General features: G+C 39.4%; 1 protein-coding gene across 3 annotated transcripts in view; it reads left to right on the forward strand.

Moving 5' to 3' along the window:
• The window catches only part of SDK1 (sidekick cell adhesion molecule 1), a 742921-nt gene that overhangs the window by 94177 nt on the left and 622727 nt on the right, over positions 1 to 26017 (forward strand). Inside the window, exon 1 of one of the 3 annotated variants that reach the window (XM_086376794.1) lies at positions 954 to 23300. The exons of the other annotated variants lie outside the window; for them this stretch is intronic. The gene's annotated coding sequence lies outside the window, so the exon portion shown is untranslated. Of the gene's footprint in view, positions 1 to 953; positions 23301 to 26017 lie in introns of those variants that run through there. 3 annotated transcript variants of the gene reach the window in all.

The following is a 26017-nucleotide window of genomic DNA, read 5'->3' on the forward strand; positions in this document are numbered from 1 at the left end:
GCTTTTGCATACTCAACTTTATTCACTAACATTTGATAATAATGCATTATAAACTGGCAGGGCCATTTATTTACCAAGGCTTGCAATACTTATTTTGTAGTTTCCAGTTTTGAAATAATTAGGCAGTCCTGATGTACCGTTCCCATCGCGTTTTCAGAACCAAGCTAGTTAATTAGCTTAAGTGGCTCTGTCAGCCCTATTGACAGTCCAGGGCACATAGTGCGTGCTTGTCAGGCTGCTGAGAGGGAACGTCTAAGAATGCCATCCCCGTGGTCAGCTTGGTTCCCTTCCCACCCTGGAGGTGTGAGTGGGCTTTCTTTTTCATGGCATTAAAACAGAACCAGATAATGTGAACTGACACTTTTGCTTGTGATTAGCATGGGCCTTTTTGTTCAGTGTGGGTTGGTGGTTTTCCAGTTCTTTGCCTTGCTGAGGTTTCCCTGATCTTCATATCCTGTGTCCCACCTTTCCCGTGTGATGGTCTCTTAAGATTTTATTACATGTTTGTTTGGGATACCTTCAAGGCCATTGGAGTCATACCAGTGACGACTCTGAAGTATTGTTGTTTAAGTTGCTAAGTCGTGTCCAGCTCTTTTGAGACCCCATGGATTGTAACCAGCCAGGCTCCTCTGTCCATGGGATTTCCCAGGCGGGAATACTGAAGTGGGTTGTTATTTCCTTCTCCAGGGTCTCTTCCCGACCCAGGAATCAAAGCCATGTCTCCTGCATTAGCAGGCAGATTCTTTACTGCTGAGCTACCTGGGAAGCCTGGTGACACTGAGAGCCACTCACAGTCCATTTGTCCTGTGTTTGCCTTCTGGTTGACTGTGCATTTAGGTAGGTGGTCTTGTTCTGCCTCTTGTCCTTCCAGTGCCTTTCAGACATCCTTTGTGGGTGGGGTTTGAGGTGTTGCTGTTTTCTATTTTCATCAAACTTTATGTAAATTATGGAATTACTCCACAGCATACATTTAGTACAGTTTTACTGGCTTTAGAATCAAGCGCTTTGGCGGGGCGGTGGTGAATGAAGTGGAAATGGAGAGAACAGGAGAACAAGTAGGAAGAAACCCAGACTGGAGTTGGGCTGAGATGGAGCAGGAGAGCCGAGTGTTGGGGTGACTGTGAGCCAAACGCTGGGAAGCTGCTGACATGAGAGGCATGCAGAGAAGCAGCCTCTCTGTTGGGAGGATGGGCAAGAGGAGCGGAGTGGAATGTGGAGTCTGAGTTTCGATGTTCCTAGTTTATGTTGTTGAGACACCATTTGGAAATCCCCTGTGTGTGTGCTTAGTCGCTTCAGTCATGTGCAACTCTTTGCAACCCTGTAGCTTTGTAGACTGTAAGCTTGCCAGGTTCCTCTGTCCATGGGATTCTCCAGGCAAGAATATTGGAGTGGGTTGCCATGCCCTCCTCTAGGGGATCTTCCCAGCCCAGGGATTGAACCTGCCTCTCTTATGTCTCCTGCATTGGCAGGTGGGTTCTTCAGCACTAACAGAGTTTAAGTGAATAAAGGTATGTACTTGCTGGGATGTATGTTTGAGAGTCACATATTGAATACTTATTAGCTCCGGTGATGAGGCCTATATGAACATGCTCTCTGAGCCTAAATTTGCTCGTCCATAAAAGGGGCAAAATAGGATCTTTGTGAGAATTAAATGAGTTAATATGTGTAAAGTGCTTAACAGTATTTAGAACATAATAACTAACATTTAAATGCTAGTTATCATCACCATCACAATTCAAGATTTGTTTAGAAAGAGGTATGATTATAGAGTTGGCACTTGAACAGTGTGGGGCTTAGGGAAGCTGAGCCCCTGCACAGTCAAACATCTGTATAACTTCTGACACCCTCACGCATAAATAACTACTGATAACCTACTGTTCTCTGGAAGGCTTACCAATAACGTAATAGTTGATTAACATGTTTTGTGTATGTATTAAACCCTGTATTTTTACAATAAAGTAAGCTAGAGGAAAGAAAATGTTTTAAGAAAATCATGTTCAGATGCTCAGGTGTATCGGACTCTTTGCGACCCAATGGACTGCAGCATGCCAGTCTTCCCTGTCCTTCACTATCTCCCTGAGTTTGTTCCAACTCATGTCCGTTGAGTTGGTGATGCCATCCCACCATCTCATCCTCTGTTACCCCCTTTTCCTGCCTTCAATCCTTCCCAGCATCAGGGTCTTTTCCAAAGAGTCAGCTCTTTGCATCAGGTGGCCAAAGTATTGGAGCTTCAGCATCAGTCCTTCCAGTGAATATCCAGGGTTGATTTTAGGAAGATGAAATACATTTATAGTACATATATGTACCTATGAAAAAAACCTGTAAGTGGACCTGTACAATCAAGCCCATGTTGTCAGTCAGCTGTGCATATTGTAGAGAAGAGGGATACCTGACTTGAGCACCTTAACTGCTTGGCCAGGGGTCACATAATTAGTAAGTGTCAAGAATTTGAACCAGGTCAAACTGTATTGTTAACTACACTTGTGTATCTCCTTCCTTTGTGAAGATAAGCTCTTCTGCAGAGGCTGTGTGGTGTAGAGAAAAGATAGAGGACAAAATACCTAACCTGCAGAAAGGCTACCCACTGCAGTATTCTTGGGCTTCCTTTGTGGATAAGCTGGTAAAGAATTTGCCTGCAGTGCAGGAGACCTAGGTTTGAATCCCTGGGTTGGGAAGATCCCCTGGAGAAGGGAAAGGCTACCCCCTTCAGTATTCTAGCCTGGAGAATTCCATGGACTGTATAGTCCATGGGGTCGCAAAGAGTGGAACACGACTGAGTGACTTTCACTTTCACATCATTCTAAGAGAGAAAACCTTACAGAAAGATGCAGATGAAGCTTGATATTTGAGAATTGCTGGGGAAGAATGAAAGGGGAAAAGGGAGAAGGTCTGAGTGGGACAAAGAGACTCCAGAGAGAATGAGAGAGTAGAGAAAGGTCATATAGTTTCTGCATTTAGGGACAAGAAAGCTTCAAAAAGCACCTGTTGGTTGACATTGTCAAATGCTGCCTGAGAAAAGGCAGTCTCAGTCACTGTTTGGTATTAACAGATTAAATTTATTTCCCTTTGGAGCTAAAATCAACTGACTAAAAATACAATAAGAAACAGAAGTATATGATCTAGTGATGTTGATGAATCAGCAAAAATTTGGAGTTAGATTTATTCTTTTGTTCATAAGTTTTATCAACAGAATATCCTAGAACCATGCAGTATCTGACATTTATCAGTTTAATTAAAGATCTCGTTGAACCACTCAGCTATCTTGTGCATCTGTGATGCTTCTCTGCAAATCCGAAATACAGTAGATACACTCCCATGAAAAGATGAACAATGTGCCAATGGTAACCTGGAAAAGCTTCCTTTTAATGCAATGATTAGTCTTATTCATACTAATTCTTGCCATTTTTTCTTAAATTCTTTGTGTCTGCCTTCTCTACAGTCAACAAATTATGAGCTGACTAGACCATATTTTGAGAGCAGCAGGTTATGAACTCTGCTGTTTAACTTGTCTGATGTCTATGAGGGTTTGGTAGGGCTGGAGCTTTGTTCACCACATATGAGCCCATTGCCTAGATTAATGCCCAGCACATAGTCCTTAATCAGTGTAATTTAAAGAAGGAGTGAGTGAAGCTTCATAGTCAGAACATTTACAAAAAATTTATCTGACACAATATAATGATATATGTAGTTGGTGTGTTTCAAAATTAACCAAAAATAGAAAACAGACTATGTAAGTTACCAAAAAGCACAATCAGACTTTTATACAGTTGACATTGTGTATGCATGGGTGGTGGGCGGGAGAATGATAGAGCCCAACTCAGAACCGTGGGCAGGGTTAGGGCAGGGCTTGTAGACCCCCAGACCTGTGACCCAACCTGAGTGAGCTTCCTGGGCTTCCTTCTTGGCAGATTTTCAGACACCCTCCCTCAAGTATTATAATTTGGCATACTGTGACCATTCATTTCACCTAACAAGGGAATGACTTCTACCCTCTTAAATAAGATCTACACTTTATCTTAGTGAAAGGCCAAAATTAGATAAGAATTGGTGTAGTCTAGGGGTGAAGTTTCCAATGAACTTGATGAGTGCCCATAATATTTCTGGAGCCTATAATATTGATGCAGCAAAATATTTTAGAGAGTAAAAGATGCTTAATGCACATTTCATGTCCTGGGAAAGCTTATAGCTTTGAACTATTTTGAGATATAATTCAAATAACATAAAATCCACCATTTTAAAGTACAAGTTCACTGATTTTTCATGTATTCACAGGTTTATGCCAGCATCACCACTGATTCTGTAAGATTTTCATCAGCTTGGAAAGAAATCCCATACTGATTAGAAGTTACTCTCGTTCTCCCTCCTTCTCCCCCACCCTCCATCCCTGGGAACTACCAGTGACTTTCTATCTTTATGAATTTGCCTGTTCTGGATATTTCATATAAATGGAATCACACAGTGTGTGGTATTTTGCGACTGAAATTTTTCACTTAATGTTTTCAGATTTCATCAATGTTGTAGCATCTTTCAGCACTTTCATTTTCATTGCTGAATAATATTCCATTGTATGGATATACCATTCCGCATTTTATTTATTCATTAGTTAATGGACATTTGGGTTGTTCCTGCTTTTTTTGACATTATAAATAATACTGCTTTGAATATTCATGTACATGTTTTGTGTGAACGTATGTTTTCACTTCTCTTGGTTATGTATCTAGGAGTGGAATTTCTGGGTCATATGGTAACCTTTGTTTAACTTTTTAAGGTTATATAGAATTTTAATATCTACAGAGTGCTTTATATTTTTATCACAGTGACTGAGAAAAGAAACTGAAGCTCTGAAAGATTAGCTGGGCCAGAGAAAAGCTTGCATCTGTCACAAACATACATTTAAAATGAGATTCATTGATGTATTGATTAATTTAGGGAAGAACTGAAACCTAAATATTGGTCAGGAAGGGTAAATAAAATGTGTGATATTCACATAGTGGAAGTCTGTTGCAGATAGATATGTGTGTAGAACAGTTATCTGCATAGCAGAAAATATGGGTATATATACACACACCTCATCAGAAATAGATTTAAAATCATAGAACATAATGCCTAGTGAAAAAATGGGTTGCAGAATGATAGATACAGTATAACATCATTTACGTAAGCTAAGAAAACCATGAAGAAGTGACATACATGGTTCCTCACATGCAGAAGTGTGAAAACGGATACACCAGTCTGTGTAGTGGCTGGTCTGCGTCTCTACTTCTGAGCTTTAGAATTCCTGCCGTTACTCTTTCCTATATATTTAACAAATTATTTCCATTACAAGACTGTCAGTTTCTTTATATAGGGGTCATATTTTCTTCACTGTTTTATTTCCGTTGTCTAGCACGATGTACCTAGCGCATGAACGTGAAAGCGTATTTTTGAATGGCTAAGCAAATGAGTATCAGGCCACTTAAAGTATTTTGGGAAGAAGGTAGGGTGGGACAGATTAGATTAGCCATTCTCCCTTTCTGCTTATTGTCTCTTCATACCTTCATATTCCCCCATAATATGAGGCCTGCAATTACAAGAGTAGTTCTGTGTGACATGACGTGCTAATAAAGCAGATGGTGTGTGCAAATAAGCAGGAGAAAAGACATCTTTGCTGCAGAAGTCATTGCTGTCTCCTTTAAAGTATGGAGTATTTTATGATATCTCAGTAGATTTTATCTTCATTGTCAAGGTAATGATTATGTATCCTATAAATCTTGATGGCTTTGTTGTATCAAGTGTCAAATTGCACAGCTTAGGTAGTTGTAGAAAGAAAGATGTCTATGATCAGATTTGAAAGGAGTATTACTAATAGTTTTGCCTTTCAGGAACATGTTGATTTCACCTCTTTGTGTTTATATGGAGGAAGAGAACTGTTTCCACTTAGGGTCTGTCCCTCCTTTCTCTTTATTATCTTCTCCCCACAGGAAAAAGAAGGGCAAACTAAAGTTTCGAGCTTAACAACAATATGGTGAAGTTTCTGGTTTCCACATCTCTGTTCTGACTCTTTCCCCGAGTGTTTCGTGGCAGTAAAGATGCTCCTCTGCTCTCCCTGCTTCACAATAAGCAGAGCGAACGGGTCAGCCCTGGCAGGACGCGTCTGGTCCTGTCTCAGCCTTCCTGGGTGGGTAAGCCAATTAAGGCTCTCTGTGAATCAGGTCATGAGGAAGGTCATAGGGAGCCTCATTTGTGACCCTCAGCCCAAGCTCTATTCCCCAGCACAGTTCACCAGAACTGCAAGGGACTATAGGTGACAGTGCTTTGATCCCCATCTGTCTGTCTGTGCTTCTGCTCAGTTGATTAGAGCCAGGCGTGATGGTGACGTGAGCCACGCATTTCCTGTTACACTTCCAACCCCGTAATGGTGGTAGTCTTGATTTTCTCCATCCTTTGCAATGTTGAAACTTTTCTCTTCATACTTATGTCTCACAGAATCTTCAGCCAGCATCTTGGCATTGTAGGAATTTACTCAGCTATTCAGAAGCAATGTGACCTATTTGAACCCATAAAAGCAGTTAAAATCCTGAGGGATCCTGTCAGGGCACATTGATGATAGTTGCTTTTATATGTGGTGAAGCCTTTTACTTTTATTTGTGAAGGTACCAAAACAGTCTGTCTTCCTTCAAATAAATACCTACTCAGCACAGGAATATTTTACTTTATAAATGTAGCTGTTGTATTTAATTAAATCTAAGATGCCACTGATTAAAAAGATGCACTGTTTTATGTCTCACTAAAAATGATGCTGCCAATTAATTGTAAGATGCCATTGGTTAAACGATGCAACTCCACTCCACGGTATTACAATATGAAGAAAAGAGAAATATGGAACAAATAAATTAAGAAGGAGTGACTCTTCATTTGCAGAATATCTCAGTAGGAGCAGGTTGGTGTATTAACCACTGAATGGTGAGCTTAATGTCTACAGACTGAGGTTCTACTTTTGGCTACAGGAGAAAATGTATATAATTTTGCTTTGAAAAGGATAGAGATAATACAGTTTGGAACAAGTCTGGCCTCTGCCCACCTCTCCAGCATCTTCTCATGACACTTAGTTTGACCTTCTTTTAATTTCTCAGGCCCCCCAGCCTTCTTTCCGCCCGTGTCCTTTGCATATGCTATTTTCTCGGCCTAAACCCTTTCTTGCTCCTTCCCTTGGTCACGTCCTACTAACTCTTCAAGTTCCCCCTTAAATATTACCTTCTCTGACTCTCCAGGCTAGGTTTGCCTGCTTTAATACGTTAAGGCAAGTATACCGAGTCTATGTACTAACTACCCCTCACATTTCTTGGTAGTAACATTTGTCATGCTTGTAATGAAGTGTTTATGCAGTTATTTTCTTGTTGCCTTTCAAGATAGTCTTGCTCATGCTCTGTTTGCGCTGCGTGTTCAGTGCCTGGCACGTATTCTGTGCCCAACTGAGATTTCTTGAGTAAATAAAGTGGCAGTGTCCGACGGTGACACACACTGCTGGGGGTGGCAAGTCAGAGTCTGACGGTGTCCATTGTGTTTGGCAGGTAGAGTCACTGGGTATGTTAGAAGGCATAGTTTTAGTGGAAGAGTGGGGACAGGAGTGAGATTGCAGAATATGTTACAAAGGAAAGCAAGACTACTCTCTATAAACACTGGAACACTTGCACATAATTTCTTGACTTGATAATACCTTTCCTTACGTTTTACTAACTCAGTGAACACTGTCAGAATCCTCCAAATTACAGAAAGATAAAAAATAAATCCCAACACATGGTACTATGATTTCTTTTCTCAGCGGATAATGGATAGAATGGAATATTCACTTCAGTAAAGTAATCACGGGCAGGCAGTTCAGAGCATTCTGCTCCAGAAGAGCAAAGAGTAGCCCAGATGTTCTCTTCCCCTCTGCTTATCACTGAGCCAAAAGTACAGTCATCTCTTTTTTTTTTCAGTACCACTGGCATCAAAAAATATGTACTCTTTCATCTCTGTGCTCAACAGAACTTGAAACAGAACCTTAGAAGACCAGCTCTTCACATAAGCATGAGGTAATTTGAAAAGCCTTATGTGGTGGAAGTGGCCTTGTGAAGACCCTAATTGTGAAGGTCTCCCAGGCTGTGTTGCGGAAGGTGCAGTGGGCAGACCCCAGGCAGTGCTGCGTGCAGTCCTGGTGTGTTCCACTTGCGACAGTAGTCACGGTGACAAATACTTGACCCTTGCGGTGAGTCACCTGTTCAAGCACTTTACATGCATTTACTCGTTTAGTCTTTGCAACAAATTCTATGAGGAAGCTGCCCTATTCCTTTTTTTCTTTTTAATCCATTAGGAAACTGATGCTCAGAGAGTAGCTTGCCCAGGAGGGCAGAACTGGTGTTTGAACTGAGGCCTTCTGGCTTCAGAATCCTTGTTCCCCAAGACTGTAATGTACCTCTGATGGTGCTGATTATACAGTCAGGACCTGGGATTGACTGCCATTCCCTGTTCTGCCTCCTTCCTCCTCCCCTTGTGCTGTTTACCTGACCCCTCTTCCCTTGGGGTGTGAGTGTCTAGAGAAGCCTCAGTGCAGACGCTTCCACCCTCCCACCCAGGCAGTTACTGTGTTGGAGTGTATCAGTTTCTCTGGACACCGTCATTGGCTCTGTATGACTCTTTTGCAGTGGGAGCTTTGTTGTGGGTTCAGTCAGTTTCTGAATGCCGGTCACAAATCCTAGTCAGCCTTCACCATGTTGATCATTTGAGAAAATATGTTCCTAGTTCTGATAACTGTTTTACATGCACACTTTTGGAAAACCTAATCTGTTTTTAAAGTTGATAACTACCTTGTGTATGCATTAAGTACTGAAGTTCCCAGTGTTCAAGAAATGCACTACACTATTAAAAAAGAATTAACAGCTTTCTCTAAAGAACAGAACTAAGCTCAGTGTGGTCTGGAATTAATCCCTGCCTAGAAGTTCCACAATCAAAAGGGAAAAATGTGGAAAAGCAAAGATAAATAAGTAAAATTGGAAAGTATGCAAAGCCGTTAGAGATGTGCCAGTGACTCAGAAGTAGATAAAACCGAGAAACTCGTCCCAGCCCCGGGTTGTGAACGTGCCGCCCCAGCACTGGGTGTCTGAAGTGTTTCCCTGACACTCAGACCTCCTGTCAGTGGTGCACGGGACAGCCTTCCTTAGTCGTTGCAAAGAAAAGAATGCCCTGGAGGGAAAACAAAACAAAATGCTATTTAATATTCAATTTAGTATTCTTTAAATTTACAAGTGTCAGTAATAATATCATAGCTGAATCAACAGTATTGTCATATTAGCACTAAAATTTTCCCATTATTTTTTTGGCGTGGTGAATTCGAAAGTATTGTTTAACCTAAAGGATTTTTAAAGGTTAGATGAAATAGCATTTATTTTGCACAGCTTGATGGATTGCCAGCAGCAGGGAAGACTTTGCAGCTCAGATGTTTTCAACACCCTTCTGCTCCTCTTTTTCCACATTTCCTTCCTCATTAATTTTTCTTTCAGAGCCGTGACCATGTTACTGTATATAGAAGAGATGCCTAAGCAGTCAGGTGTTAATGGACTTCTCTGCATTTTATGTGTCTGTGTGTCTGCCTCATCATGTCTCTTAATAGCCTTGCTGATGTTTGGGGGAGGGGAAGGGGAGGTTTTGCTTAATTTTGTGATATACTTTGTATTGTACAATAAGCAGGATTATAATAAATTGCCATTTTAGAGAATCTGAATGTTATCTCATTGTATTCATTTTAATATAAAAAGAATCTTATGGAAGAATTTACCACATCTCAGGAACAGTTATTTTTAAACATAGTACTTGGGATTGCCTTATTGCATTGTTGCTTAAGTGGTAATGCAAAGGAGAAAAGAGTAAAACCCTTTACTAATGATCTTTTTTTACAATGGATTTCCTTCTCTGAACTCCCACTTTTAGTTATTTCAATGTTAAATTTACTGTTTGTCACTAAATAATTGTGATGTTCACAATTACAAAGCTCTTAAAATTGCTTTTCATATTTGCTACTTATGATAGAAAACCTTTTGACCTAAATATTTTATGAATACTTAAATTTTCATATTATTGACTTTAGACATGTAGAGTTTAATTTTTAGTACTGAGCTACCATATGTAAACTGATTATATTACAAAATGAAATCAATTGAGAATGGACATGTTCTACTTTGCATGAATGTCCAAAACTCAAGTACCTCTCTAGGCAATGAGGTGGCTTCCCATTAGTTCTTGGTTGGGACTGTATTCTTGTGGACTTGACAGGGGGTATTATACCAAAAGACAACTCCCATCCCCTAAGTTAAGGGTGATGTTTAGAGTAGTGTGAGTTTGTGAGAACTTGCTCTCAACCTCAAATAAATAGAGTGCTCCAGGAGCTCCATTTTTTATTTCCAATTTCTGGGCATTTGAGACTATTTTGGAAAGTGGGCAAAAGTTCTTCTTGTAAGTTGATTGAGTTGATAAGACCCTAGAGAAGTGGAATTATCCTGTAGAGTCTCAATACTACTTCCCTGCCTCCACAGAGCATCCCTAGTCTGTTGTTATGAGCCTGAATAAAAACAAGATAGCTTAAGTTTTAGTTTAGATCTTCATTGGCTACTATAAGAAAAACATTTAAACTGAAACCTGATAAAGTTTTTAATAAAATTTTCAATCTGCTAAATGTACAAAATAAGAGATGTATAAAAAATGTCTGAGCATGGAAGAGACTTCTTGGAGATGTGGAGCATGGTTGCTGATGAGAAGAAATAAATAGCAGATTGCATGGTGCTCAAAGTCAAATAGTAAATCAGAAGACATAATACCTGGTTAACAACAGTAATGGGGATATAATTATACACACACACACACACATATATATATATCAGTATCTGTTTTGGGATTTCTGAATTTCAAAATAAAGAGAAAATGCAAGTATCTAGTCACAATATAACATGTTAACTTCAAGTGGAAGACAGACAGACCCAAGGACTCTGTACCCAGCTAATAGTATTACTTAAGTGGTTAAAGGGTGCATGTTGGCAGACATACTATTGGTCTATGAATCCTTTCAGAAAAAAATTAAGAAAATATTGAAGGCAGTGGCAAAATCTAGGGTGAAAAACCCACACAATATTATAGAAAAGAAACAATGGCTTGTATGCAACCAGTGGAACTTGAATCTGAATAATTGTTAGTTAATAGGTTGTGACGCTAAGTGCATTCATTGCACAGGAAACACTGTGGAACATAACCAGTTTTTATTTTCTTAATAACACTGGAGTGCTTTTCAAAACTCAAATACATTATTCCTTTCTATAGCTCTGAGTTCATATGCATTTCTAATTAATTGATTGAAAAATCTACTCTGGCAAGGCCTGGAACCAAAGGGAGGAAAGATAGTGATAAACTGGGTATATTTAAAAGTGGGCGAGGAAATGATACAACTGTGATAGACTGTCAGTTCTAGGGAAGAATACCAGAAACAATCTGATTTTCAGAAGTAATCATAAAAATAGATAGCACTTAATGAGTGTTGCAGGTCTTATTTTAAGTATTTTGTTATCTCATTTTACACTACATATTTTCAGGGATATTAATGGACAGGCCAATCTTATATATCTGCAGAGGTATAAAGAACATGCATATAAGGTACAAGACATAGATACCTTAATTTTAAAGCTTTTTTTTTTTTTTTTGTAGTATTTCCCCTTTGCTCTTTTTAAAAATTAAAAAAACTTTTTTTAATTGAAGAATAATTGTTTACAGAATTGTATTGGTTTCTGCCAAACATCAACTTGAATCAGCCATAATTGAAAAGTCTAGGGAGTAATCATAATAAAGAATTGAAGGGAGCGGCTGTAGGTACTGATGTAAAGAGAAAGTCCTATGCTGGCTGGTGAGAGCTCTCCTCCTTTCTATAAGAAAGTTTAAGCGCAAACGACGCCAATACTTTACCTTTTTTACTGTGGCAGCGTAGTCGGCTTGGTTTATATCTGACGATAGAGAAGAATAAAATTTTTATGGAGGAGCCAGAACCTGAGTTTCCTGCTTTAGGAAAGGAGAATACGTAGTTAATTTTCATGATCCCTATCAAAAGAACAATGAACTTTTGAACAAGTTAGTGAGCAAATGGAGTACAGAGCAAGGCTAATTGAATCTGCAACAGGGAGAATTTCTGGAGATAGTAGGTTTCTATGATTTCATAAGATGGGTGTTTTGGGACAATGAGAACATAAAAATAGTAAATTCAGGAGTGGAAACTCAATCGAAAAAGACCCTGAATTGTGTTTTAATCATGGAGTCAGTTGCTTTTTATACTTTTTTTGCTTTTGTTTTCCGTCCGTACAAAGAATCCTATACAATAGAAATATATTTCCAGGTGGTATTGTATTATAGAGTTCAGTAACTTAGATTGAATTTACTTTTGCTTTTGCTATCTGAGTGGATTAGGAAAATTCCTTTCAGGCAACCAGGGACCAGATGATCAGACAGACATATTATTTTCTTTGCTATGAAAATTATAATTCAACCTTGGGAAAATTTTCTAATGTTGTATTTTCTGTAAATAATACAAAGAGTAAAAATAAGTAAAATCATTACTCTGTTTTTCTCCCTTCATATTCTGAATAATAAACAACTGATTTTTGGCAAATACATATTAATTTAATTTTAGGGATGTTATTTTTTAGTTTATTTTGATCAAAGATGTAAAAAGATCCATTATTTTATGCTCAAAGGTGTGCTAGCCAAGATAGCTTGCTATAGATATCTGGTATCTTTTTGTAAATAACTATGTTTAGAAAAGTCTTTTCTCTGAAATCATCTTCTTAAATACTTAAACCTAGTTAGATCACCCTCAAGTATAGGGATTTGTGAACCATGTAGGATATTTTAGGAATTCTTTCATACCGAAGCAAACAGGAGGCTTTAGTATTATTGTGGAAAGGAAAAAAATGGGAGATTTTGGGGTAGCTGTTTCATTTATGCATCAAAATTTATTTTTTCTTTTTGCTGATAGTCTGATTAGCAATTTTGTTTACCTAAGAATTTCTCTTCATAATTAATCAAACCCAAAATATTTAAGATAAATAGCAAAATATTTTTCATTATTTGAAATGGCTATGGCTGATTAAAACTATTTCTAGCAAAATTGACTATATGTTAATTAAGTCCCATCACTTCATGGGAAATAGATAGGGAAACAGTGGAAACAGTGTCAGATTTTATTTTTTGGGCTCCAAAATCACTGCAGATGGTGATTGCAGCCATGAAATTAAAAGACGCTTACTTCTTGGAAGGAAAGTTATGAACAACCTAGATAACATATTCAAAAGCAGAGACATTACTTGCCAACAAAGGTCCATCTAGTCAAGGCTATGGTTTTTCCAGTAGGCATGTATGGATATGAGAGTTGGACTGTGAAGAAAGCTGAGCACTGAAGAATTGATGGTTTGAACTGTGGTGTTGGAGAAGACTCTTGAGAGTCCCAGTCCTAATAGTCCCAGTCTCCATCCTAAAGGAGATCAGTCCTGGGTGTTCATTGGAAGGACTGATGCTGAGGCTGAAACTCCAGTACTTTGGCCACCTCATGTGAACAGTTGACTCATTGGATGAGACTCTGATGCTGGGAGGAATTGGGGGCAGGAGGAGAAGGGGATGACAGAGGATGAGATGGCTGGATGGCATCACCAACTCGATGGATGTGAGTCTGAGTGAACTCCTGGAGTTGGTGATGGACAGAGAGGCCTGGCGTGCTGCAATTCATGGGGTCACAAAGAGTCGGACACGACTGAGCAACTGAACTGAACTGAACTGAATGAATATTACATCCTCAATATGGAAAAAATATCAAAACCTTGAGGTCTTTGATTTTCCACTTGTCAGACGTAAAATTGTCAGCTTTTTTTGCAAGTGGTAGAAGAGCTGTAGGAACTACTGAACTAAAACATACCTTTTCTTTCTATGCATAAGCTGCTGCTGCTGAGTGATCTCGGGGAGGCAGGCCTGTGTTATCATCCAGTGGCATTGACTTACACTTTTACAGAGAGCAAATTTATGGCCCTTATCTGGTGAAGACTTTATGAATGACTGGTATAAATCAAGCACTGAATGACTATTCTTCCCTTTGAGCATAAATCTATGATTTGGAGACTGATTTCTGAGTAACTTTTTTTGTAACCCATTTAAATGACCATTTTCAACCACTTTTCTATATTTTGGCATACAACGAATAACTAAAATATAACTTAATACCAGTGATAGATTTATTTTTCTTCTGTTAAGGAGCTCCTGGAATTCACCTGGAGCTCTTATACAACTCAGTAAATGACCTCAATTAATAGAGTGGTGGGAATCCAATGCCTGGGATTGACTGAAGCAACTATGTATGTCCACCTTTTAGGTGGGAGAGGGAAAATGAAGTATGTATTTATTTTTAAAGGTACAAATGATGAAATGTGCCATTCATTGAGGAAAACAAGTAGATAGGAAAAGCCCGTCATTTCTAGGACATTTGCAGAGTAAATAACTTCTGTCACAAGTCCTAGAAAAGTGAAAAAGTATTAGCCCACGATCTTCTGAACACTTTCCCAAGAGACTTTCCTTCAGGAGGATGTCTCTAAAAAGAAGATGGAAGATATGCAAGCTCACTTGGAAGGAAAAGCTAGAAATAGGTGACTTTAAAAATGGTTTCATGAACACTGTCCTTCTCCTCAGAAAAATTTTGATCTATAGATGGCATCCTGTAGGTAGAGGGGTTACATGAAATTGTCTTTTATTCTCAAATGGTCCTTTCTTTGTCTTCCTCTTGTTACATGTAGTTGTATGACTTAAACAGTTAATAACATGGAAAAAATAGTTGGTCAGGAGATAAGCAGTTGATCTTGGCTGTTTTAAAGGGACAGCAAGAGAGGGCTGTAAGTGAAGTGATGCAGCCCCTGGTGGAAAGAGGATGACCCCCTGGATGAGCAGGTTGAGGATGTGTTTGTTAGGAGGGTTGATTGAATCATTGTATAGAAGTAAAGCCCTTAGGACAGTCCTTGGCACGTGGCATTCAATCAATAGCAGCAACTGTTACCATGCAAAGCAAGGGCTGCCTGTACATTTTAATAATTTTGCAAGCAAAGAAACCAAATTTTGGAAAGATTAGGTAATTGTCTGAGGCCACATAGGTAAGAAGTGTCAGAAACCCATTAACAAAACGTTTTAATGTCTCCGGACATTAGTGTTGTAAGAACTCACAACCTGTCTGTTGATGCTTCTGTCTGAATACCCCTGGAGCTCGAATTACTAGTGGATTGTTTTCAAAAACTCATCCGCCTATCTAATCATGTCTGTAGCCCTCTAGGGGACTCTCTGCTTAGCTGGGCTGACCATGTAATATTGCCAGGGCTTGCCTGAAAAATGAATTATTATACAATGATTGCACAAAGCTTCTGGAAGCTAGTGACACACTTGGCCTTCCAAGATTGTTTCTTGGAATGAATCAAAACTCCTTAGTCTTAGAATGAAGGCGGAACCACCCTGGAACAAATGAAAAATCCCAGAGAAGGAAAAGAACATCCCACTAATTGAGTGGGGAGAAGTGGGCTAACTCACTGCTTAGCAGTGAAGATGCCTGGTTACGCTGGGAGATGAGCAGGGTGGGAAGGGATGTTGAGTGACCCTGCCTTTAGTTTCCAGGATTCAGTGTAGTCTGTGCTCCATTCATTGGGCAGCTGATAGTTGGAGTCCACACTGAGTAGTTAAATCTGGGCGAGTCTGATTCTAATTTACAATCCAGCTTCCAAAATGGAGGAGATCCTATTCAGAATATCTTAAATTATTCACGGTAGAGGAGAATTGTGATATGGAGATGGACTCTAGGATTAATACTAGGCCTGGAAAGATGAAGACCAAAAAAAAATTGATTAAAGAAAAAATCTGACATTATTTAGTGCCTCTAAGATGCCAGGCCTTGTGCATGACTTTTACTTATTAATTATGTAATTCTCATAAAAATCTTGTTAGCAGGCATTGCAGAGACAAGTAAGCTGAGACTCAAAAAAGTCAAGTAACTTAACTACTAGGGCTGCTGCTGCTGCTGCTGCTACGTCACTTCAGTCGTGTCCGACTCTGTGTGACCCCATAGACGGCAGCCCACCAGGCCCTGCCGTCCCTGGGATTCTCCAGGCAAGAACACTGGAGTGGGTTGCCATTTCCTTCTCCAATGCATGAAAGTGAAAAGTGAAAGTGAAGTCGCTCAGTCGTGTCCAACTGTAGCGACCCCATGGACTGCAGCCTTCCAGGCTCCTCCGTCCATGGGATTTTCTAGGCAAGAGTACTGGAGTGGGGTGCCATTGCCTTCTCCGAACTACTAGGGCTAGTAAGTGGTAAAGCTGAGATTTTCTTTTTAAACCCAGACCCATTTTAATATATCACATAGCTCTTAAATGAAAGATACCAGAGTAAAACATTAAAAGTAAGACATTTTGGGAGTGCATGTCTCATCTTCGATCTTGAACATTTTTGATCTTGTTGCAGGAACCCCAGAATTTATGTTTCTCTGGAAATAATGTTTGAACTTGTGATTTATTACCTGGGCCATACTGCAGAAACCTATTTTATGTGCTTATGGCTGTCTTTCTGTGTCTTGATATGTATATTGATTTCTTTATATATAGCTTTCTGTACTGTTGATCAATAAAATCCATATAATTATTATATAAGGGCTTCCCTGGTTGCTCAGTGGTATAGAATCTGCCTGCCAATGCAGGAGACCAGAGTTTGATCCCTGGGTCAAGAAGATCCCCTGGAGAAGGAAATGGCAACCCACTCCAGTGTTCTTGGCTGGCAAACCCCATGGACAGAAGAGCCTGATGGGTACAGTCTCCATGGAGTCACAAAAGAGCCAGACATGACTTAGTGACTAAACACCAACAATTATTATATAAAATAATACATTTTGGGGTATATCTTAGGGGCCCTCGGGGCTCTGCTCCTCACCTGGAGGGCAGCCCTTCCTGGGAGCAGCACTGTGCAGGAACACAAGCACCAGTGGGTAAGTTGTCAGGGAGTTCCTCTGTGCCGGGTGGCAGCTGTCTCCATCTCTGTGTTCTCGAGAGACGCGGCATGGCCAGTGCGTCACTTCTCGGGAATTCTAAATTTGAGAATAAACAGCACTTCCCTGATACATTCTTATGTGCCATTTTTCTTTCCATGTGAGCATTCTTAATGAATCGTTTCTGTGTATTGGAAGTGTGTCTTCATTAGTAATTAAATTCTTTTCATAGCAAGTAACAAAAACAGACTCTAGTCTACTAAAAAAAAAACACTTGTTCTTTTTTTTTTTTTAGGAATTTATACTAAAATGAGTATTTATTTTTAAAAACCAAATGATATAAATATAAGACATGCAATACTGGGTCAACCCAATGGTCTAACTAGCCTGTGGTTTCAAAGTCTCGTAGTATTGCATTAATGTTGGCCTCTGAAGTTTTGGGATTCATTTCAAACTCCCTGGTGTCCTTTATTATTCAAATCTGGATTTACCATTCATAGATTCATATAAATATTTCCTGAACTTACTCATATCTTTAGGTTATATCAATTATGGAAATAATGAGTTCCCCAACAGCAAGGATTCTACACCCCATACATCATGAGACTATAAGCAGGGGTTCTACTACAGAGGAAGGAAGAAATGGGGTGAAAAACTCAACCTATTTTGGTTGTCCTCTTGGATACAACTGTTCACATCTCACTCACATGAAAAACGTATTCACTGCCATCCAATGACCACCCTCTCCCCTAAGCCTCACCTAATTATGGTATTTGTCAAAAGTCCAGGATCCTATGATTTGCATCAGTCCAGACTCCGCTACTCTCAACCCAGAGACCTATACACTGAATAGAAAATTATCTGTCTTCCACATACCTAAGGCAGGAAGCCTCTAGGATGACCCCAACGGCCCTTACTTCTTGGCATTCATGGCCTTGAGCTATCCTCTTCCTTTTAGTAACCTGCTTCTAACCAACAGAATATGGCAATGGTAAGGGGATGCCACATTTGTGACGAGGTCACATAAAATAGTGACTTTCATCTTGCCAGCAGTGTCTTTCTCTTTTTTTTTTTTTTTGTTTTATTTTATTTTAATTTGATTTTATTTTTAAACTTTAAAATATTGTATTAGTTTTGCCAAATATCGAAATGAATCTGCCACAGGTATACCTGTGTTCCCCATCCTGAACCCTCCTCCCTCCTCCCTCCCCTACCCTCCCTCTGGGTCGTCCCAGTGCACCAGCCCCAAGCATCCAGTACCATGCATCGAACCTGGACTGGCAACTCGTTTCATACATGATATTATACATGTTTCAATGCTATTCTCCCAAATCTCCCCACCCTCTCCCTCTCCTACAGAGTGCGTAAGACTGATTATACATCGGTGTCTCTTTTGCTGTCTCGCACACAGGGTTATTGTTACCATCTTTCTAAATTCCATATATATGTGTTAGTATACTGTATTGGAAAAACACTTGTTCTAAAGCCTCAGTGGTATTTTCAGGTTGGGACTCGCAGAGTCCAGACTGGGCACTGGACTCTGTTAGACAGCGAGGAGCTTCTCTCCTTGTCTGACTCTTCTCTAGCTCATCTCTGTCTCTGCCCCTCTGGCTTTAAGGTCACTTGAAACAGCCTTTTCTTTGCTTGTTGACTGCCTTCTCTCTCTGTTCACTGGTTTGCCTTCAGCCTCTGAGCACAGAGTCCTATGTGGCTGCCTCCCTGCTCATGATTTTTTATCTCCTCAGTTTCTAGTGAGCAGATTCTAACCAGAATCTCTGAGACGTGACTCCAGAATCCCAGAGACAGAATGACCTGATGATTGGCCCACCCTAAGGTAGATACCACCACTGGTTAGGTATCCATATGATGTCCATGGTCTGGGGGGCAAGTCCTGCCCTCCCCAAGTGCTGCTGGAAGTCGGTCTTCTGCTGGAACAGGAGCAGGGGGAGACTGGGAGGTGCCTGATAGTGGTGTGTTACTCACTAATTGGATTTGGCTTCTTTGCTTCTGGCTTTCTTGTATTTTACTCCTTTTAAACTAAGGAAGCAGTTATCACCACTCATTGTGTATTTTCAAATTAAAATTCACTTCCAAAGTATTCCCAGTAATAAAGGGCTCCCAGAGAACTGTGGTACAAGGAGGACCAGGAGCAGACTTACTCTGAAAACTGGAGAAGGTATTTTAAAGCAAACGCATCTCTTTTACTCACCAGGACCCCAATAGACTGCTGATTGTTTAGCTGCGTGATCTGAAGACACACGCGCTGGTTTGGCCTATGGGTTAGACTGTGCCTTTGGTCACATTCCTTGCTGCCTCACTGTGATGAGAAGTACCAAGGGTGAACGCCAATTGTACTTACAAAGGCAGTCCATGAAGTGGTGAATGGAAGAATCAAACTTTTATGGTAATCTGTTATTGTAATCTATTTTCAGTTCTGTCAGAGAAGCAGCATGGCCCAGTGGACTAAGGAGAGGACCGGGAATTTGGAGCTCTGAGAAAGAATCTGTTTTGCAACTGACTAGCTTTGTGACCTTGATAAAAGCACATTAACCTTCGTCTACTTCCTCATGTGTAAAATGGGATCTACCTGATGAATGATCAGAATATAGGTACATTCTGACTTAAGCAAACTAAATAATAAGAGAGATTTTATATGAATTGGGAGTGGGTATCAGAAGACTGTGGTTTGTAAGAAGATTCCTCCTAGAATTCATTTAAAATCCAACCTCTTCTCAGGCTTTTAAACTGTAGTTAATTGACAAAAGTTAAATTTATATATACAAGTTTAAAAAAATACACTTATTGGATACTGTGAGAAAAAAATTCGGTAGAATTATGATTTGATAACTCAGTAAATCCATGTGAAATACTAAAAAATAATGTTTTGCAGGCAGCAGTAAACAAAGACTATTTTGAGACCTTAGATTTCAGGGTGAATTTTTTCAGTATGAGAATGCCAGTAATGCCATTTCTGCCATATTTTTCTAACTTGTTGACATGGGCATCGTCATATTGGTCTTGGCGTCATGACACCGGTGCTGAGTCGACATTCACACTGGCAGCTTGTCATCCTGCTCCAGTCAGGAATGGCCTGTAGGCAGTTTCAGTTTATCTGCTGCTACTGGAATTTTGATGTAGCAGTGTTGAAGGTTCGATTTGTACTATGGCAGTCTTATGCCTACTTGTGAATTTATTCTCCAGAGGGCAAAGGACCCTAAAAGCTCACATATAAACAAACTCAAAGGATTAAAATAGGAGGAAGAAATAAATAGCAGTTTGTTATATATTTATATTGAATTTTGCATAGCAGTCTTAGTTATTTAAAAGTACATTTTGCCGGTTTTCACATAGAGAAACTCCTCAAGTCCAGAGACTGGGTGGCTAGAGACACAGCATCCAGATCTTATTAAGAACCCAGGTTTCCTAACTTCCCAGTCCAGACTGCTGTCTGAACTGTTGCAGAAGGGTGCTGGTGGACTGGGTTCTGAAACCAACCGATATGTGCTTTTGGGTTGTGTTTGAAGGAGATATTCCACTCCCTCCGTAGTGTAACCAAATTTGCTTATAACTCCCCAATAAAATTGTTTTTCTCCATCTGAAAGAGACTCTCCCAAACCAGTCTGAGGATGAATGCTGCTCTGCCATCTTTTCCAGAAAGGGCTTTGTGGCTGAGCCTCATTGTTGCATGGGTTCACAGCGTGTTATTGCTAACTTGTAAATATTCATTTACAGGAAAGAGTGACTAAAATCTTGGCATTCTTTTATACTGCTGAGAAAAAGCTAGGTTTTCTGTTTCTTTTAGAGGAAGGTTTTCCCAAAGTTTCGTCTTGGTTGCAAAACATACCCCCAGAGATTCCAATCAACATAACTCATGCTGACCAGCTGACTCCAAGTATGACAGCGCAGTGTTCAGCAAGTCCAAATGAAACCGGGTGGAGGCCAGAGAATGTGTCTGCTTTTGCCTGAATTATCTGGTTCTCTAACTTTGGTTCTTGATTTCAGCTGGCCTCAAATGAATATTAACCCAGAGACAAATTTTGTAGCCTTTCATGATACTACAAACATTCTGCCATTGCAGTTACTGGTTTATAGTTGGTTGCAATGCTTGATTTAGTGCAGCACTTGAAATGCTTGGTTTAGTCATTTTGATATGTGGGAGGAAGATTTAGTTGGATTAGATTTCTGTTATTTCTTTTCTCTTGAGACAGATAAGGCAGGTTCTCAGATTATTGTATTTGATTAATAAACTCCCCTCTCCCAGGTATCCCAACACCATCTCTGTCTCTGTTACTATCTCTGTCTTCAGTTTTATCTCCATCTCTTCTTTTTCTCTCTTCTTCCCTATTTCTTCTCCCTTTAGGTGTATATTAAACAGGAAAAAAGTTCCAGCACAATGACTGAGCGAATTGCAACATTAAAGACTGCTTGGCCAAGAACCTATTAATCTTTGTATGAAAGCCTTTAGGGACCAACATCAAATACAAACATGTTAGAAATCTTTTTGCTGTTCTAGCTCAACTGACCCAGAAAAAATTTAAGAGCAATAGTCACTGCGTAGCAGAAAAAAGATACAATTGTAAATTTGAAAAGCTCTCATCTTTAACGTGGCTCTTATGTATCACAAGCTTGACAACCTTATAGATTCCATGCATGCTGCAGCTGACTTCCAAAATCTGTTTTAAACACAATTTTGCATCGAAGTTTTCTGTGTATTTAGTGATTTACTTTCCCTTTTTCACTTTCATGCATGGGAGAAGGAAATGGCAACCCACACCAGTATTCTTGCCTGGAGAATCCCAGGGACAGGGGAGCCTGGTGGGCTGCCACCTATGGGGTCTCACAGAGTCGGACACGACGGAAGCGACTTAGCAGCAGCAGCAGTGATTTATTAATAATTTTAATTTTTGTTAAATAGCTTACTTTGCATGTAAATACTACAATGTATTAAGGAAGTGTTGAGAATTGTTACCCCACATAAGTGTCAGTTTAAAGCAATGCTCTTTTTAAGCAGTCAACTGAAGAAAGGAATGATAACAGAAAAGAGGCAAAAAGCATAGATGTGGGTCCATCTGACAGCCTGTTTTTGCTGATAACTTTGGCCTGTTTTGTGGTGGATTTGTTTTCTTTTCTTTGAAGACTTAGACTTAGAGATCATGCCTGGAGTGCTGCTCACCTTACCTGGGGAGAGCCAGCACGACGGAGAGAAGACTAGGAGGTCTTGTTTCCAAAGGCTGTTTTAATGAAGAGTGTGTTAATTTGATTTTTCTTTCATCAGGATCTGTAAGAGAGTTTGTACTTTGTTCCCTTTGATTTTAGTGTGTGAAGTGGAGTTTTTACTCAAGTCCTCTCTTGAGTAAAAGTTTTGTTGAGAATGAGTGTTCTAGCCATGCCCCCTCGCACTTTCCTTGAGGAAGTTTGCTTCGCCACAAGAGACGCCCGGTTCTCTTGGAGAGCATGGTGTGCTGTAGCTGGAGCTGCCGGGTATGGAAGATCACGTTTCCCCATTTTAACTCTCACAACAACTAAAGTACTTCCATTTCATAGATACTGATTAGCTCATCCTAGGTCAGTTTTCCAGCTAAGTGACCAAGCTGGGAGTCTATCCTGAGTCAGCTGACCCAACACAGATGGTCCTAATTGCTTCCCTAGATTGCTTCCCCATGAAGTGCGGCTTGCTACCATCACCAACCCTAACTGCCTGCCTTGGGGGTTCTGCGTTGCGACCCCTGGTGGGCAGTCGTGCTGGCAGCAGAGTGGGTTGGAATCAAGCATATTTTGCTTCCATGTTGACCCCCAGTAAACTCAGACACAGGTCAGAATTGACCCACTTCATAGCACTGTTTATGTTTTCTTGTTTCATAGGTGATTTTCCTGGAGGAAAGATGGGCTAAAATTCTAGAGCAATTTTTGAAGACTTTCTCTAATTGTTAAGTTTCTATCTGGATCCCACTAATAAGAAATGAAGTTGTATCACAAAGAATAAACTTCCAAATTACATAATTCTTATTCTGATCAGTTAATTGCCATCTATTTGGCTTCACAAAAATTAACGATTTCTAACTTATAGTTTAGTTTTGTGATTCTTAATAATACAAAGAGACTTTTGTTAAAATATTACTGATATAAATATTTTCTTTTTCTCACTATTTTATGGAAGACAATGACTGGCAGAAAAGCAAACTGTATAATTTCCAGACCCACATGTTTTGACATGTGACTTACTTAAGGGGGCTGCTGTTCAAAGAGGGAAGTGAAGGTAATTGATCTCTATGCTATTTTACTACCCCAACTCTTGATTGTCTTCTGTGGGGGTCTTCTGACTTTACTCTGTTTGTTCCCTCCCCTCCCTTAACCTCCCTTCTGTCTGTGGTCACTGTCTGGGGACCTCATCCTTTCTCATGGATTTATGGTGATTACTCCCACACTTAGATTACTAGGCTCTCTCCTCTATATTTACTTGTTAGCCACAAGATTGTATAATGAAACTGATGCAGCTTTCTCTCCACTAGAAATATTAAAAAAGGCAGGACTGGTGCTCTTGACTAAATGTTAGCTTTGGAAATTAGGCCTAAATTATGTTTTAGGTTGTAAATGAGTGTAGCATGATGTGGCTTGCATCCTAAAGTTATTTTAAAGACTTAGTTCCATAATGGTTCCAAACAATTACATCATTTTATTTTCTATATAATATGGATTTTAATTGTGACACTAATGAGTATGAGCATACTTTGCATTCACTCACGTAAAGCAATTTGATGAGTTAAAGTGAGGTGACATTTGATGGATTCAGTGGGACTTTAGATCAATTTGCATTTCAGTGGTATTTATGGCTGACTTCAGAAAACTTATTTTAAATAGGATTTCTTGGTAAGTTAAAGAATTTAGGGGGATGATTATAAAATAATTGATTAAAAAATGTGCAGTGTTAGTTTTCATTGAACTTAAGCTTGTATGAGTTAAATTTAAAACCTAATTCAATATTTTTTAGGTTTTATATTTTCCTGAACCTCTTTTGAAGTATTAATTTTGTCATGCTTGTCACTCTAATCTAATGATGATTTGATGTTTGCAAACTGAATACATTTGTATGCAAGGAGTTCTGCTGTGTTTTTAATCAATGAAGATTAAAATTTGGCAACTATAATAAAAATTGAAAAATTTTAAATAGAAAATGAAAATAATGATTATACTTTAGAAACTACTTTTATTAATGTTCTTGTCTATGGATCATGTAATATCTTTCTCATCTTTCTATTTTGTAACATTTAGAAGGTGATTGAACCTTAAAAGAAGTAATTACTACTAAATTGTGAAGAGTGTCTTAATTAGAACAGAATATTTAAATTAAACAGAATCCTTGTGCTCACATTCTTCCGCATTTCCCTGAAACATTTGATCTAGAGTTGCAAATGAAAACCAGAAGAATGCTGGACTACTTAAAAACTCATCTGCCCTCCCCAGGAACTTGCACAGACAATAGAATGTTCTCTAATGAAAGTATATCTTTACTTCTTTATTACTTATTGATAAAAAATGTAGGACTTAAAATACCTAATAGATCAGTCACATGAAAAGTAAGATTCCTGGGTTAGATATCCAGAGGGCAGCAGTTACTGTTCATAGTCCAGGAGAGCCCGGTATAGTTTAACATTGCTTTTCTTTCCCAAAGATCTCTTGACACTAAAAGACAATTAATGCAGTCCTTAAAAGATGCATGCAGGACGCTTTATTGTAGCTCTTCACCTTTGCTGATCAGTGCCCTTCAAGGGGAAAGGAGAGCTTCCAATCAAAAACAGACCTAAAAACTGAGCTGACTGAGTAGGAATAAATGAGTCTTAAAAAAAAAGAACTAACATTGTTATTTCTCAATATTGAGAGGCCACCTCTCAATAAAAGATGAATGTGACTATTTCCAAGGCTGAAATTTGACTTTTTAAAAATGATGATTTAGCATGATAACACAAATGTTTAATAGTATATGAAAGGCAAAACTTAAAAAAAATCATATGGAAATTTATGACACCTGTAACTCCTATCAGATGTCAGCAGTTAAAATCAGGTATGATTAAGCAGAATAAAAGCTTATTCACATAGCTTTGTAGAAGCTTTGACTGAATAGAAGCTTCATCTTTTGTAGTACTGTAACTTACTAGTGAAGAAACCACATAGTTGATACCCCGGAAAGAGATAATGTGTTGATAATTGAGAATACCCCTTATATGTGTGAGAGAGACTTGACAGCATCTTTATCACTATCTCATTTGATCCTCTCAATTCTGAGACGTTGTTAGAGCAGGTGGGATTATTTTACATTTTACAGATGAAGAAATAGAATAATTGTTATCCAAGGCTACATGGTTAACATTTGTAACTAAGCTCCAGACCTTTCAAAACTCTCCTTCTCCCCACAGTGCTTTTAAGGTGCTGTGTTGTATAGTCCTTTGATTCCTTTGACTTTATGTGTCATATTTAACACTAAGCCAAAACTTTGCTACTAAGATCTACATGACATTGCTATTTCATATTCTCAATATAACTTCTGCTTATAACATGTAACTAAGATTATCCTTTTATAGTTATGTTGTCTTCCAGCTAAATTTGACGCCTCCATTTACAGACCAAAAGATAGGATGAGCCCCATATTCTGAATCACTCCTTTCTTTAGCCATAGCCTATTCCAGACCCTCGGGAAGAGAGCAGCCTCATCAGCGTGTGTGTTTCCTGTTGCTGCTGAGTGTGTCTGCGCTGCCTGTGCCATCTATACAGTGCACTCAGCTACAGAGACAGCACCAGCCTCCTGAACTGTCTGTTGGGAAGGCTGCTAGCCCATGCATTCCTGCCACTGGTGGTGTGCGAGAAAGTTGGTTTAGCACTGGTCAAGACTGGCTCTGGCACAGCCGATGTCTGGGTCCCACTCCTGCTGCCGCTTGGTCGGTATGGGGCCTCTCATCTTCACTGCCAATGCTCATCTTT

Source organism: Bos grunniens, chromosome 25 (genome assembly GCF_055505025.1).
Source record: "Bos grunniens cultivar Pamir isolate PY7600 chromosome 25, Bosgru_T2T1.0, whole genome shotgun sequence".
NCBI classification, from domain to species: Eukaryota; Metazoa; Chordata; class Mammalia; order Artiodactyla; family Bovidae; genus Bos; species Bos grunniens.